We start from the raw sequence: 17,128 nt of genomic DNA, 5'->3' as shown, positions 1-17,128 counted from the left end.
GAAGTTAAAAATCTTCAATCGTCCAATACAAATCTTGGACAAACAATAATACGAGCTAGTAAAGACGTGGTAAAATAATAAATAGTCTGCCAACGGCGTTGTAGTTATTTTGGTGTAAACGTTTGGTTTGAAACAGCTGTAATTCGAGAAGTTAAATAATATGAGTAAAAATATTTTTTTCGGTTTTAATCGAGCGTATCACGAGGCCCTACGTTTAGATGTGAAGCATCAGCAGTTTTTTTTTTTACACCTGATATTGTTTCAGGAGCGGATACTCAAGACTGAGGTTGTTCACAAGTGAGCTTTGACTTGAGTTTAATGAAAGACGTAATTTAATAACAAGTGCCATGGGAGAGAAAGGCACGGATAACTAACATACAAGAGTTTGAATTTATTTATAAATATAATACAGAAACAAAGCTAAACGCATGGCACCAGTGAAACTTGTGAATCCGATCTCGTCTTTTAAAATTTATTGTGGAGGTAGGTACTTAATTTAGGTATTGGCAATTCAATTGTTGCATGTCGTGACTATTTGATGGTGCATCTCAAACCATATTTAGCAAAAATACTGCGTCAATAGTAGAACCGTAGCAAACAACCGGTAGGTCACTGGTCCGCAATTTCTCGATAGACGTTAGCTACTACCTCGACTGTCTGATACTGCAAGTGCGACAGAGAGAGATGGTCTTACCGTAGCAAACCCCTCGGAATCATTTTTCGTATCGTTTCGATTTTTATTGAACGAACTAACTAAACTTGAACTTGCTAAAGTAGTTAAGTAGAAAAAGACACAAATGAGTAGTTACTTATTATTGTAAATTAGTAAAATACTGTCGACTGTGCACTTTTTTGGTTAGTAATCGCCTGCGTCCATCCAACAGGCAATCCTTGCTATTGAGGTGTTGCTGATCGTAGACATAATATCTCTTATAATTATATCTTAATTCATTACAGTTTATGGGTTTAGAAATTTTACTGACATCCCTCAATCTGAGTATAATGGTATACACATTAAGACTAGGGATTGCAATACCGAATATTCATCAATACCGGTATTTCTTATTGAATACCGGTATTCGTCAAAACTAATTATAGAAAAAAAGAAGTATCTATCAATAAATTTCACTATTCAAATCTATTTTAAATACTATTTTTTTGCAATCTACATACATTTATTAGGTCGACCTTTATAAATATGTATAGATGATAATATTTTAGAACTGTTAATTTTCAAAAATTCTAGTCTGGGTACAGGAAAATCTCTCTGAAATATAACGTTCGTTGGATGTACCTACTGTCAACGTTGGATCAATAGTTATAGAATAATAATTGGAGACATTGGCAACGAATGTCTTCTTTTTCGAAATATATTATATTATGTTGTACATTTGAGGGATTTTGCTTTAATATTATGTAACTTTTGTTGGTTTCAGTCAATATATTTGCATTTTGGCAGCATCAAATTTATACATTATATATTATTTATACAATATAATAGTAAATAATAAAAAAATAACATTAATTCATTTTCGAAAACATAAACGTGTATACTATATATAAGGGTTAATACCGAAAATACTGGTAATTAAATAATTGAATACCGGTTTTCAAATACCGGTATTGCAATCCCTAATTAAGACCTCAATAAGAATGTCGTGTCACATGACTACCTACATATATGTACAAATGGCCTATATACACATTATAGTACATTTTAATTAATTAATCAAATGTTGCAGGGGTGGGGTGGCCAAATTTCGACAGACCTTTCCTTCGCATTTTTAAAATATGGGACCGACTTGTCAATTATCTGGGCCAAATTTTCACTTGTAACAATAGACAAGGGCGGCATTTAACGATATTATATTAGGGATGTCATAAAGTGATATATAATAATATAATATACATTCTTCAATTACAAACAAATCTTGTCAACATAACTTGGCAATCGAATCAATAAGGTTAACGTTTTGATAAAATATGAGCCTTATTTATTACTATTTTAAAAGCTATCATAAGTATTGCCCACTATGATTTTGAAGTAAATGTCTACGATAGGTATTTTAAATAAAGAGGAAAATATATTTATTTAAATACTAAGTTTTGTAGTTTTTAAAAAATCGACTTTGAAAGATTCGAATCAATTGACAATTTAAAGAGAAATGGACGTAAGTAGAGTTGGGTTTCGGGAATTTCGCGACGGGAGTTCTCGAGAAATTTTCGAGATTTTCTATCCCGGATCTCGAGAATCTATTATCAAGTATTAATTGAAGAAAAAAAGATTTTTTTAATTGAAATAAATTTTAATTACTGTAGAATGTACCTACTTTGGAAGAAAAACAATCTCAAAACCTCTGTTTGAAAAATTTAGCAAACAGCTATTTCGACCATCTTTGCTTAAACAGATGACTGTACAACTATTTTCGTTAACAATAATAATTTAATACAAATCAAATGTAAAACATAGCTTATGCCCTATTTAACCGTTTAACTGAAACGTGATATTGGCTTTTGTGATGAAACATAATATATAACATAATATTGGCATTTCATTCCAGCAAAAGAGTAATGGCGTATTTCAAAAAAATACTACCTTATTCTTAGCTCAATAATTATTATAAAACAATCATTATTCGTAGGATGTTTCATCGCATTTGAATGGTCAAAGACATCGCTTATAATCAGTATTATTAGAATTATCTTCAAATTTAATGTGTTAATCGTGCCCATTTCTTGAATAATAAAATGCCTAATTCTTGTCAAATTTGGTATCACAGAGATTATAAATATAATTTTTTATCGTAAATATGTCATTATATAACTTTAACAACAATTTTACTAATGGTTTTATAAATGCGTTTAAATTATTAAATCTAAAAAATCTTAACACCACTGCACATGGATGTACTGAAATATGACTATATTCTAAAACATTAGGTCGAGAGGTTTAAAAGAATACTATTTTATGTAAAAAAAATACTTTATGCAGTCATCAAATGTTTAAAATAAATATAAAGGGTAATAAGGCTTAAAAACTATATAAATAGATTATCTACAACGTTTAGGGATGTCCAGGCTTATGCTCTGAAAATACAATAAAAGCTCCATTTTGACATACGTGGCGGCGCATGTGGGCCATTCAGATGAAGGATTTAATACCAGGATTTTCAATCAATTCGTAAATCAAACGGAATTCAAGAATTGCAAACCCTTATATCAATATTTTAAATTATTGTATATCAACATATTTTTACTCAGTACAGAGTAGGTACAATATACGTGATTTTTTTTTTAAAGTTCCGTGATTTTGCTGATGTTAATCGATTTACGTTATCACAGTAAAATACATACTTGCCGAAAACAATATTATATGTTTCGGTAAGATTATAATTAATTCTACGTGCTAAGTGACTGATTTATTTTCAAAATACAAAACACTTATTCGATTCTGTATTTTCTTATCTGTACAAAACAATTGATTGCGTTGGCAGACGAGCGGCTTGGGAGCGCTGATGCGGTCCAAATAATCCCGAGATACCGATGCACTCCTGGCATTGAGGTCTCGAAATCTCTCCCAGGTTCGACTCTAGGACAAGATAAGCAAACGCTGCCAAGTGGAATGAATTCAATAATATTATTGTGGGTTTGTGTTATTCATGCCACGTGGGTGAAATGCGGTGAGATACGCGCGGGTCGTACCACGGTTTCTTATGCTATTATCATTGTTTTTAAAAATATATTTTTTCATAAACAATATTACGGCATAACAGCTACTGTCCAATGAATGCACCACAAGATACAGCGAGTAACAGTACAAAACATGCAACACTTGTTAAATGTACAATACAATATAAAAGATAAAAGCAAAACTGTCGGTACTAGATACACAGTCAATTCTTAGTAGAGTGACGCCACTAGAAGGGGAATTATTATGTATTAATTACGAAGTAATATTTAAATTATTAAGATATCTATGCTGGCCATGGCCCCACATCCTGAAGTAGGCTCCCAGGCTAGGATCTTTGACGGCCCCCCCTACCTATCGGAAGGTTAAAAACGGTATGATGCTCTTCAGAAGCTTTTTCCAAATGGTGTTCCAGGTAAAATTAAGGGTTTTCAGTGTATTTTAGAGATCTTTTGTATTCTTGAATACACCCATTTAAATTATGGAATCTGCGAACATCGACACACAATAATTTAAAATTGTATCACACGACCTTATATTTCAAAATTTGAATATTCTTGAAGTAAAATAGTGCCACAGGCGACTTTTTTTAACCATTATAGCAAATTTGTGATGTGTGTTTATCTCACTTATAATGTAGACGCGCCACGCAGAGCTCTCCCAGAGCCCGGGCTCCAAGGCTAGAGCCCTGTCAGCCCCCCCTTGAGGGGGCCACGATGCTGGCATATAACTTAGGAACGTGCCTCATATAAAATAACAGAAATAAGATTGCCCTAAGTCCCCCTCCCTACAAGGTATCAACCTGATCCCGTGATCATTTTTTTTAACCATCGCCAAGGAAATTATCTTTCGTATCTAAAAGTACTATTTTCACAATTACACATGAAGTCATTCCAAATGGCCAGAATATCTTCTAATAATTTTTTTCCATGCTTTGAACTGAACTACCACAATATCGTCGGTGTTTTGTAAAAAGGGCGAATCAACCATTTTGGGGAAATTGAGATTTTAATGGAAAAAACAATAGCTTTGTTGTGTAAAAACGGCGAATTTGTATCTCCACTGAAAGTACTTAAAAACAATAATCGTAAGAGCGAATATTCACTTAGTGTTCCGGATAAAAAGCGAATGTGACATATTAGGCCTTTTAAAATATTATGTTATAATGCCTATTATAAAGATAGTATTCTTTCTAAGCTTTATTATAAACTTGTTAGACATTTATAATCATCCACAGTTAATTAATAAATAAATGTGAAAAGTTAAAAATACTCCTGTAACATAGCATTTTGGTTGATTCGTTCTTTTTACAAAATACCGACGATATTTATAATACACACTATCACTTCCCTCCATTTTGGTAAGAGAAATTCTCAACTGTCACTTTGTGTTTTGGTTTCTTTTTTATCGTCTGTATTTGGGATGAAGGTGGATAATTAAGGCACCGGAATTGTGATGGAAAACGGCGAGTTTATTTAACGTGGTATTATTATACTATATGGTTACATTTTGAATAATTTCCTTTATCCGTACGAAATCGGCGTGCTCGCGATTTTTCTGTTTGTCGCGATCTGCGCGCCATCTTGTGATTTTTTCCAACGAAACCGTCGTCGAAAAGAAAGCGATGTTGCAAATCTCCAACGGTTAACAAAATTTACGGCATTGCCGGCTGGGCTCTTTTATTATTATTTATTTTCGTAATCAGCGCTTTATTATTTGTTGGCTTTGATACCGATTCGGGCGTCTCCAGATACACAAAGACATCCCCAAATGGGGACCATACGGGGGTGTCACAACACGTATAATATAATTAATAACTATTTTTTGCGTAATTGCGTACCCTATGACAGATACGCCATTTTATTTGCTTTATTCATTTGTCATCGACTTCAAAATAATGTTTTTACATTTGAAACTGGTAAGAAGATCCGTTCGCATTACAGGTTAAAATTTTAGGAAAATGTACAATTAAAACGATTTTCATAACAAGAATAATTGTTCCTTTTATTAATTGGAAACGCAATTATTATGTAAACCGGTGTTTACATTTCCCTAATTGGGCGATATCTCTAGTAGCCTCTGAAGCAACGGGGCGTTGAATGTAAATAAGGGGGCAGTGAAAGTAAAAAGAATGCAGAAGAAAAATTTGAAAAACTGTTCATACAATATGTTTCACGTTCTGTAACATACAGTGATTACAATATTTTCCAAATAAACAGGGTCACAAATCTGTTAACCAAAAAAAGAAACCGACTGCAAATAATTAATCGTGGTGATTTGAGAATGCTGCTGACAACAATAGAGTCGAAAATTAATAAATTTAAAGCAGCGCCCCAGGTTTATCCTTCTCATAGATTATTTGTATTTTTATTAGAAATTTTTATTCATTATCTTAATTGGGTATGTTGTGTAAAAACAGTTAAAGCGCCATTGCGTGCATGACGACCTCAGTTTTATTTAACTGCTCCTGAGACATTCCCAGTCATAAAAAAATACTTATGTCTCACATCCAAATGTAACGCCCGAGACCGGGTGTGGTTTAGTGTGGTCAATAGCTACAATAATTAATGTGACTGTTAGTTACTATGGTTGATTTTAATAAAAAATTTAATGGTTTGCATCAGGGGGTAGCGTATTATTTACAACATCTTTTTTTACTATGTTCAGTACCTAGAAATGTATTATAATTTTATTATTATAGATACATAAAAGAATCTAAGTTATCACTGCATCTTCTAAAGAAAGAAAAAAAAAATTCTATGAAGCTCTTAAGAAACCTTTTCAAAATCCATGTCCAAGAATAATACAATTTAGAGTAAAATTAAAAATATTAAACAAATCGTAGATAAATCGATGTTTTTTTATTTAATTTAAAAGGTACTACATTAATAAAAATACCACAAAAACACAAATAGTGAACTAATTGGATCTAAAGAACGCGCATACAAATACAGTTCAATATTTAATTCATTTTTTTTTCTCTGCGTTAGATACATATTGATCACAAAACGTATACGCGTGTAATTTATCAATTAATTGTATCTAACCTTTTGCAATATCGTCTAGATTGCTATAGTGTCATAAGTCAAACAACTGTTTTTGTAAAATACACATAATTTTATTGTTTATATTTAGCTATAAGATAGCTGCATAAAGTGCATCAGAGATGATGCGTTGGCATATTATGCAGTAGGTATTCACCCACTGCAGCGCTGCAAACGCCTCTGCCAAGTAGATCGAGTTATCTAATCCAGTGGTCATGAACCATTGCTGACGGCAGCGATAATCAGATTTATTCCACAATTTATTAACCGGACATAGTGATACCATCTCCGTGCTCTGTCACCCCGGACTAATAGAATTCCCGGTTTTACTTGGTTTTTTTTCAAAAGCTTCATTTCTAAGCTTTCAAAAAGTCTGCGATATCTTACGGCGAGCGAGGTCATTTCTCATTAAGATTGACCGTATATCAGAATAGGACTCACGCACACTTTAACGCACGCCAACCAAAGTCTTGGGGAGTTGTTCCTGAAGATGCCTGGCGACGTGATTGGCTAGCATCAGGCGTTAGGAACTCTATTTTTGTGGATCCGCTGGAGAAGCTTCCTGGTGTTGGGCTTCCACGAAAATATAGTGTATGTCTGAACCGAATCCGATGTGGGGATTCCAGATGTCATGAAATATGTATGCCGTCCCGGAGGAGTTTCAGCCATGCACCAGGCCAAACTGGGGGTTATTGTGTGGACTAATGCCTTTTGCCGGTTCTACTGTGACTTGTTATGTAATTTTGTTTGTAATGTCTTTTAGCACGGATACATGCCTTTGTCTTGACCTCCCGGGCAGATTCGTTACGAAAAAAATCGCACAGGCGTGACGAAAAATGAAGTCACAAAAGTAGCGCGGCCGCCAGAAACTCCAGTCGGCCGCGAACGTGCGCGAATGGCGTGTAAACCCGCGCCCCGCAATTTATTTTATTTTCTTTCGAATTTGGACAACCAGCATTCAAAGAATCAGTAGGCAAAGCATGTTCCATGTTTAATAATTTTAGCTGTCAGGGTTTAAGTATTTTATTAATTTACAATTAATATTGCGATATCATGCAACACCGAAATAAAACGGATTTCGCTATTGTCAACGTGAGCTAGTTCCGCTATCGCGTATCCTAGAGCATTTAAACTAAACAGGATGCACGTAGGTACGCTCTTTATTTATGTTATTTTTAAACCAATGACCAAGGACAGATTAATAAAAATAATTCACTACATATAATACAATACACTACATTTTGACGCAGGGTTTTGAATGCGTGAGTGTCCTACGAAAATGAACCACGCATTATATTCGTGCAATAGTGTGTTGCAACTTTCAATACACCGATATAAAATGAGTGTCAATGCATAAACCGAGAGCAGTTGTCAGTATTTGACGTATGACGTATTCTTGACACGTGTTTAAGTTTATCCCGTATTCTTCCGCACTCGAGATCGGTTGCCTGCCTCTCCACACCCGTTAGGTCATATAATATATTGCTCTGAATATTGTTTGTGTGTATAATACTCCATTCACATTAGTACCTAAAATGTGATAGATTTTTATCATGACATCAGACGCGTGTGTAAAAAAATTAATCGCTCAGTACCCGTGTAAGGTTATTTTTTTAGAACACTTAGTTTTTACATGAATCGATAATTGATTTAATGCAACACAATATAAAAGGTTGTGTTCAACTGATCTATTGCATGCTTCAATCGAGAAAAAATATTTAATAGGACGCGAAATGCGGTCGACCTTCTGAGCTACTGACTCGATATAGAGCTGCAGATAACAATATTATATTATGACTTCGATAAAGTAAATAGGCAAACACGTAACTAGTTATATATTTTCAGCTCTCGAGAAATTGTAGATTTTGCAATGCTAGAATACATTCGAATTTTGAATAGTGATTACAACTTAAACATTCATTGAACACTATTACTATTAAGCATGTTATTCTAGTCCAGCCCGTCTCTATTTTGTTTTTATCCGTAAAGGTGTCCGACAAGGTGATATAACCTAGCCCAAATTACCTATTCATAGCTATCATTTTTTTTTTGTTTTTAACTCACAGAGACAGACATCAACCTCCCACTTCCTTACTCTATGTAGTATTTTTGAAGAAAAAAACGTAATAATTAAATTAACTTTATTTCAAAACCGGTAAGATTTTATGATTTGTGACGTATACATAATATATGTACACATATTGTTTTCTAATGTCAGTTTTGAGTCTGGAGTAGGGATTCCAATCCCGGGATCCCGGAGTGATTTCGATACCGATGAATCCCGGGATTGGTAAACATAATCCCGAAACATTCGGGATTGATTTTTTTATCAATTTTTAAAGAAAATAAAACATAACAAAAAAATACTTTTAATAACATAACACAGGGAGAATCACCGGATAATAAACAACCATTTTTGCTGCCTTACGCAATCGTAACAACATCGGAAAAAACTAAAAAAACCAATACTTCATGCTTTGGTAATACTTCGGGCGTATTATTCAGAATAATGTTTTAATTAAGTACCTACTTAAATCGTTTTTTTTTAAATATTGTATTTATTGTCGACACAATGTTATTTTTTATTTTAAAACTTGTATTTGTATATGTTATTTTTTCATAAATAAATAAAACTGTTTCACTTTCACATTATTATTTATATTAGGTACAATATTACTTACTCCATTAAACCTATATATTTCCAAGATTGAACGTACGCAACATTAACAATAAATGTCTCAAATAGTATAAATTATACTAGATTTATTTTTGACCGATTGTATCAATGTTTTTTGTATATATAAAATTTTTATATTAACTATCGAAAAAAATGTCAATCCCGGGACCAGTCCCAGGATCGTCAAATTGTAATCCCGAAATCCCGGGATCAATATTTTGGCTCGGGGTTGGATTCCCTAGTCTGGAGTATGAATCTAATAGGTTGACCAACATCTTATTCGTTGAATAAAAATAATAGTTTATTAAAATTATTAGCAAGTCTAAAATTTAAATAATGGAGTAATCCGCGAAGTCGGTTAGTAATTAAGGAATTAATTAATACATATCTTAATTTAATATAGTAAGTAAGCCAACATTATAACGCAATTCGATAAGCATTTCATGTAACTATTACTAGTTAAAATTGTCGTAATTAATTAAGATACCGGTAGTTTAATTGGAAAAACACACTGGCGCAAATCCAGCAGATATAGGTTCAAGTCCCGTCGGGTGTCGTATTTTTTTTTCTTTCGACGAAATGATTTTTCCTAGTGTGTATATGCATGAGATGTTTTTAAATTATGTATATTCCCGTAAAACCAAAAATCTGTTAATACAAACTTCCACTATGTGGAGGTCAAGATGATCTTCTCGAGATCGGATATGGTAAAAAAAAGAGGTGATATTGGAAGAACAAGTACTCGAGTAGCTACGTTGAATATAGGAATAGCATTGGTACTGATTGAATATTGATAGATATAACATGAAACATAATTTATACAGTTATATAATCGATGCATTGCAATATTAAGGCCACGTATAGAGGTCACTAAATAAAATATGTTTTTTGCTTACGTCAATCGACCTTTACTGCAATATTATGCAAGTATATAATAATACTAGATGAACTTAGTATTAGGAATTGAAAATAGCAACAGGAAAATTTAAAATGAAAATCAATGGAGATTTTTTTTTTAATTGAAGTCATTCTATATATTGGTGGGTTAGTGCGCAGCAGTGGCGAATGGTGGAGGTAGGCTGTAAAGATCCGCCATAAATTGTGCACACTAAACTTTGTCAGTCATACGTATTTGTTTACATTGAAATAAGACTACAATTTACAGATGGTGTTGGTTAATATTTAATATTCAAACCCTGCGAAAACCAAGTCATAATAGATAATAGTCAAAAAATACTCGTGTATCTATAAAATATCTAAAATTATGATATTACGTTACTTTGAATATTTTATAGATAGAATAATATTTTTTTATCTATTATAGTTGGGTTAGGCAGGGTTTAATGAATTTAAAAAAAAGTACCAACAATATGTAGGTATATTATGTATTCTTAATCCAACGAAAATAAATAAGTATGAATGAAAAAGTGTGCACAATTTTGTCGTATCGCCAAAAATATATCAAAACTAATATGGTTTGGTTTAGGCAGGGTTTAATTGATTTTTAAAAACTAACCAATACCATCTGTAAATTATAGTCTTAGTTCAATAAAAATAAATACGTATGACTAACAAAGTTTAATGTGCACTATTTATGGCGCATCTTAACAGCCTACCTCCACCCTTCGCTACTGGTGTGTTTTGTAGTCATGAATAAAAATAAGAAATAATGACGTCATTCTAATTTTCTACCAAATGGTTAGTAGTTTTAATTACACCTCCTAGCGGACATTACCTTCTCCATATCAGACTGGTAGATCTTTGGTAACCAAATTGAAGGTTTGTATACAATAAATAATTGTAATCAGTAATTATTAAAAACTCAACTTTAATCTAAAATCATAAATAAGCACATCTAAGCTTTCTGAAAAATATAAATGAAAAGCTGTAAAACTAGCAGAACGGTTTTCCGAAACTATTATAGGAGCTAGTTCACAATTTCCATGATTTTCTATGTTCGATATTTCGCTTGATTGCATGACATCCAAATGTATCCGAGTTTTTGACCAGTTAGTTAAATTAACAACACATTAAAAATGCGATGAATTCGAGACGACAGGTAACATAGTAATTATTTGTAGAAAGTGTCGAAGTAGGGAATAGAAGAAGCGACATTAATAAAACCGTGATGCGACGTGTCAAACCTGCTCAATACAAGTAGGTCATAACACGTGGACCAGTGGTTTCCAAACTTTATGTTACTATGCCTCCCTTTAAAAAAAATCTAATCCGGGGCCCCTTTATTTCATTAAATAATACAGACACCATTTAAATAGTCAACAATAAAAAAAAATTTCAGGTTAAATATAATTACAATTAAAAGGTTTTACTACTTATATTATATTCATTTTTAAATTAATTTGTATTTCATGCGACGAATGTGCTTGTTTATTAGCACAATCAATTTCAATAGTAGTCAATCCAAATTCGACTTTTCGACCAAAGGCGACTTTTTTTTTTACTATTACACACTATTTCACACTAACCAATAACTCAGTAAATAGATTTTTGTTTGCTTCAATATATCTGGCGTCTAAATCATTTAAAAGTGGAAACATGGCGAACTTTTTTTTGTAATTTTGATTTCCAAAGCCTCAATTTTTAATGAATGCCTGCACTTTGTCTTTTTAAGTGGTCTTTGCATTGATTTATTCACTCATTTTTTTTTAAATGTCAACCAAATAGACAAGTTTAACAACAAAATTATCGTTCCTAAACAAATTTGCCTCAAATTTCAACATTATGATTTGACCCTTTTATTTCATTTTTCACGAGATAGCCAGTGCGCTTCACAATAGTATGAATATAAGTGAGGTATTATAAATTTAGTCTCTATATTTTCAGACAGGTTTGTAAACAACCTTTTATAGGACTGTTTTTTTGTGTGGTTTATAACTAGCGGTCGTTTTATAAACTATACATTTGCAAACTGCAAACCTGTGGCTACATTAATTGTGTTGAACTTTTCGCGCCTCCCTTTGGAACACTCCGCGCCTCCCAGTTTGGAAATCGCTGACGTAGAGACTGTGGCCATCTCCACTGCAACCTATCGGACACCACGTGTTTTCTATGTACTAACTATTTATTGTATCACCATACTCAAATAATTTCGATTGAAAAAATCAAATTAATAATGAATTTATATTTTCAGGAAACCCTTTATTAAAAGTACATATACTTATTATTATATTCAGCAATAGCAAGAGTGAGTAGTACATCGAAACACATAAGTAGTATATCGAGAGACACATCCGATTTAAAAAAATAATTACCGAAGCTCATTAAAACTCATTTTCACTCAAGTGGAATATATCGAAATCTGAAGAAACTTGGTTGAATATACGGTATTTTCTTGATCTCCCAAATGGAAGGTTAGTTCTACACTCCGAAAAAAAGAAACAGCTGATAGGCACTCCCATTTTCTCATACAGTTATCAGGGTCATGCCCTACACATCCTGAAGCGTGCCCCAAGGGTACTCTGGGCATTGTCGGCTTACACTTTACAGGAAGCCAGCAGCAAACAAATTTTGACAATAGCCGATATATTGGATTATTTGTTAGGTTAGGTTAGGTTTTCATTCTTGAATTCATAAATTTTGCGAAAATCAGCTATGAAAATTGAATTAATGTTCATATTGAATCTAATAAAATTGGAGACCGTATAGTATTTGGTCACCTCTTTCCGGTAGAAAGCTCACGGCGAACTGTGCCACGGTGAAATGTTTTACATACAATTTACATCTAACCGTGAATTCATTTAACTACAGTTAACTTGCATTGCTTTGCATATAATATAACCTAACCTAAAATAAGAGTTAGCAAAATAAACTTTATGTCTAGTTATTATACCTACGGCATATAGGTACTTCTATCTGTGTACAAATAATTAACTAACTTGAAATGCAGCAATCAACATGGCTGCATGTAAAGTGCATTTTGCAATAAGTAGAATTTATCTCAGTGGGTAACTACTTCGGTCTATACACACAACTTATTTGGCTCAAAACAGAATGGCCATACTAATTGATTGAAAAGCTTGCTGGTAATTTATGAAGGTTTAATTTAGTAAACAATCTGAGATACGAATGGATATTTTTTATAATTAATCACGTATAAAAATTACAAATTTCATTACAAGTTCTAATTGAGTGAAGGCACCGCCATCTTTAGATTAATAGTCGGCAATGGTAAGGGCTAATAAAAAATGTGTTAAACCGTAGCACTCAATAATTTTCCGAAAATATTACCTATTGTCCGACAAGAAATTAGCGATAACATCAAGAAGACATATCTGTCATGGCGGCAACCCGTGCTAGAAGCATGTTTAAATAATGTATAGGTTCTCTTTTTCGATACTACTCCTTTTTTTGTTCGCAATAAACCAAAAGTTTACTAATAATAATTTCAACACCACTCCTCATCATTTTAGACATATTTTTATTTTTAAAATCTTCAAATTACGTAAATTTACAGATCCGTACACCACTGGAGCGTTATTTGAATAAATTTGGGGGTGTTTCTCATTTGAAAACGGAAGTGTGATTAGCTGCACTGGAGGGGATTGCTAGTTCACAGTTTTAACACGTGGACAAGAAGTTCTTGTTCGACAGTAGTGAGTTCAATTTTTATGCGACGAAGAAATGCGATAACCGTTTTTAAACATGCATATTTAATGAATGATGAATATTCGGACAAAAATAATGTCAGCGTCGCATGCTAAAAAATGTCATATTATAAGACGTATTTATTTTCTTCATTTACCTGCCGCTCACAAGCAATGCATTATCTAAATTGTCTTAAAGACAACTGTGAAGAAATTTAATCATCTGAAGTATTACGTGACCGTCAAAACATTGAGTGTAGATTCTTGAAATGTAGGTATGTTCCTTCACAGGAAATTGAGACCCTAGTAGTTAAGTTTTAACACTCACGATGGCCGCGCAGCTTAAGCGTTGGCCTAATGCGTCGTGGGTCTCAGGTTCGAATCCTGGGTCTGACAACTACACATATTGTTTTTCAATTTGTGTATGAGTCAGAGTATGGACCTAATTAGGTTGAGCAAGTGGCTGCATTTCTCGTAAAAACAAAATCTGTCAATACAAACCTACACTCTGTGGAGGCCCATAAGATTCTATTAGGATCGGACATGGTCGGAATAGTTAAGAGAAACGGCACAAGAGGTATTTTTAGATTTAACATTTTTGTCACGTCGAATATTCCAATTTTTTAATACATTATTTCTACTACATAACAGATTTAAATAAAATTTCTTGTTGCTATCGTTAAAAAAAAAACAATTTTTATATAGTTTTTTGGCGAGTAGGATTAAGAAATTTAAAAAAAAGCATGCAGTTTTGTCACTCCTGATAAATGTTTTTTCACTTACATGTCACAATAACAAACAAGATTAGCTGCTGCTGCCCGTTAATGATGATGTGCTTTAGTGGTCAGTAGACCAATATCACCAGCATCTCAACAACACCTGGTTAGTTCTTAATTAAATTATAAGTGCATAGTGTTGACGGTGCTCCCTTAAAATAATGAGGAAATGTTTTTTTTTTACTAACAAAAACCAAATCTCACACCACATATGACGCAGTAACGGGTAGGTAGAAGGGATCACAATACCTAATGAAAATATCACTACCGTTTTTTCGATATTTCTTATGGAATACTGGTATTAAAACCGGTATTCGTTAAAATATAAGTACCTACTAATCAGTAAATATAGCTATTACAATCTCTTTAAAACATTATTTCATAGAAAAAAACCTACCTATATATCTACATTTATTATGGTGACATTTAAAAATATGTATTAAACACAATATTGTAGAATTGGTGATTTTTACAAATATGTACTTTGAATATATTGATAAATCGAATCCTCAAAAATGCTAGTCCATTAAGTGTACCTACATAAGCGCGGCTGCAGGAAAAGATTATTCAATTCAAAACTTGTACAATCATCAATAATGTTATTATAGAATAATTGAACATTTGTCACGGATGTTTTTTATTTCTAAATAATATCAGTAGGTTAATTTATCGAGACATGGATATATTTAATGAATTGTGTTTTATTGTTATTTCACCGATGTTGGATTCAGTCAATATTTTGCATTTTATCAGCACATAACTTATACACTCAATTGAATAGGAAATACAGTATAAACTAATGAAGAAATAACACTAAATTCATCGTCAAAAACGTAAACAAATATGGTTTCTTACTATTTTGGATTTTTAAAACCGGTATTTCGGTATTGATAAATACTGGAATACCGGTTTTGAAATACCGGTATTGCAATCCCTAGCAAGTAGTATAGATTGACTTTGAAACGAAAACTGTAGTATAGAAATAGGTAGAAGATGGGAATAAATTTAAAGAAGGTAGCATAATATTTTATATATCATAAGTTGTGTTACATGAAAATATTGGAAATATTGTCTACAATAATTTTGTGGGGTTAGTCGATTTGATTTGGTTTAAAACAGATATACTATGAATTACTACCTACCTCGGATTGAGACAGTTCAGAATTGTGAAAAGAATATTGATGTGACATGACAACAAGCAGTGCTCATTAAAAGAATAGATGATAATGATGAACCAAAGCCTCATTTACCAAATACCAATGGATTATTGTGATTAAGTTTACCAATTCAATGAAGAATCTAGATTATCGGGACAATTCAGGTCAAGATAATCTCTTTTCTACATCGTATAAAGGCGAAGCTAGCGGTAATTGCTAAAAATCAGCATTTTTGAGTTTGTAGATATTATGAACTTAGATAAAATAGAAATGGATTTACCATAGGTTAAAGGCGTTTATACTCCAAGGTATTCAAATTAGCAGTAGGCCTGAAAAATAAATTAATTGATCAATTTCTCTAATGTTAATATAGTCCGAAATGTTAAACTAAATAATATATTTTGATTCTTAAGACAAAAAGCAAGAATATGTACTTATTATATTTTTTTTCACTTAGGTAAGTTTTTTGAAGTCCCGATATGTATCAGCCACGATATATGCAGTGACGTCCCGAGAATGCTGATCATGCACTGCTTAAGGGCGGTACATTTTTAATATAGTGAATAAAGGAAGCAATGGAATCATTGCGACTGCAAGTTAATTAAGGGCGCCATTTTGCCTAGAGACGTCACTGGATATATTTGAGTGGCACTGAATTTATATTTACCTATATTTTTACGAAATAAAATGGAGAACTGTGTACTTTTTACATGTAGCTTAGATATCTTAATAACATTGAGAGTTATTAAAACCTCATTTCTATGGAAATATCTTTCACATAGAAATTCATATAACGATATTCTACGCCCAAAGTGGTGGAAATTGAACTAGTTTGGCGCTAGCTTCGTCTTAATGAAAAATGTCAACTAACAAATGAAAAATGAAGAAGTATTTTGTTAAAGAATGTGGTGCCGTTGTGTGCAGCTTGTTGTCTTGTCGTCGGCATGTCGAAAGGCCGGCATCATCAGCTCGATAGCGAAGGGTCGCTGCACTGGCGGGCAATGAATGCGTAGCAACATGCCCTCGTGCAGTGCAGAACACGAGACAAGAGATTCCGCTGTCCTGAACGCCTTGACCACTGTTGTACCGCACACAAACGCCTACGAAATCTATTATTAATCCGTTAAAAGCTAACACTTTCTCCTTCCTCATATTGTTGAAAAGCTTGTAGTAATTTGTATG

The sequence above is a fragment of the Rhyacophila brunnea genome, unplaced genomic scaffold (genome assembly GCF_057557595.1).
Source record: "Rhyacophila brunnea isolate RB1 unplaced genomic scaffold, BYU_Rbru_1.0 scaffold_20, whole genome shotgun sequence".
NCBI classification, from domain to species: domain Eukaryota; kingdom Metazoa; phylum Arthropoda; class Insecta; order Trichoptera; family Rhyacophilidae; genus Rhyacophila; species Rhyacophila brunnea.
This window is presented reverse-complemented; position numbering follows the sequence as displayed.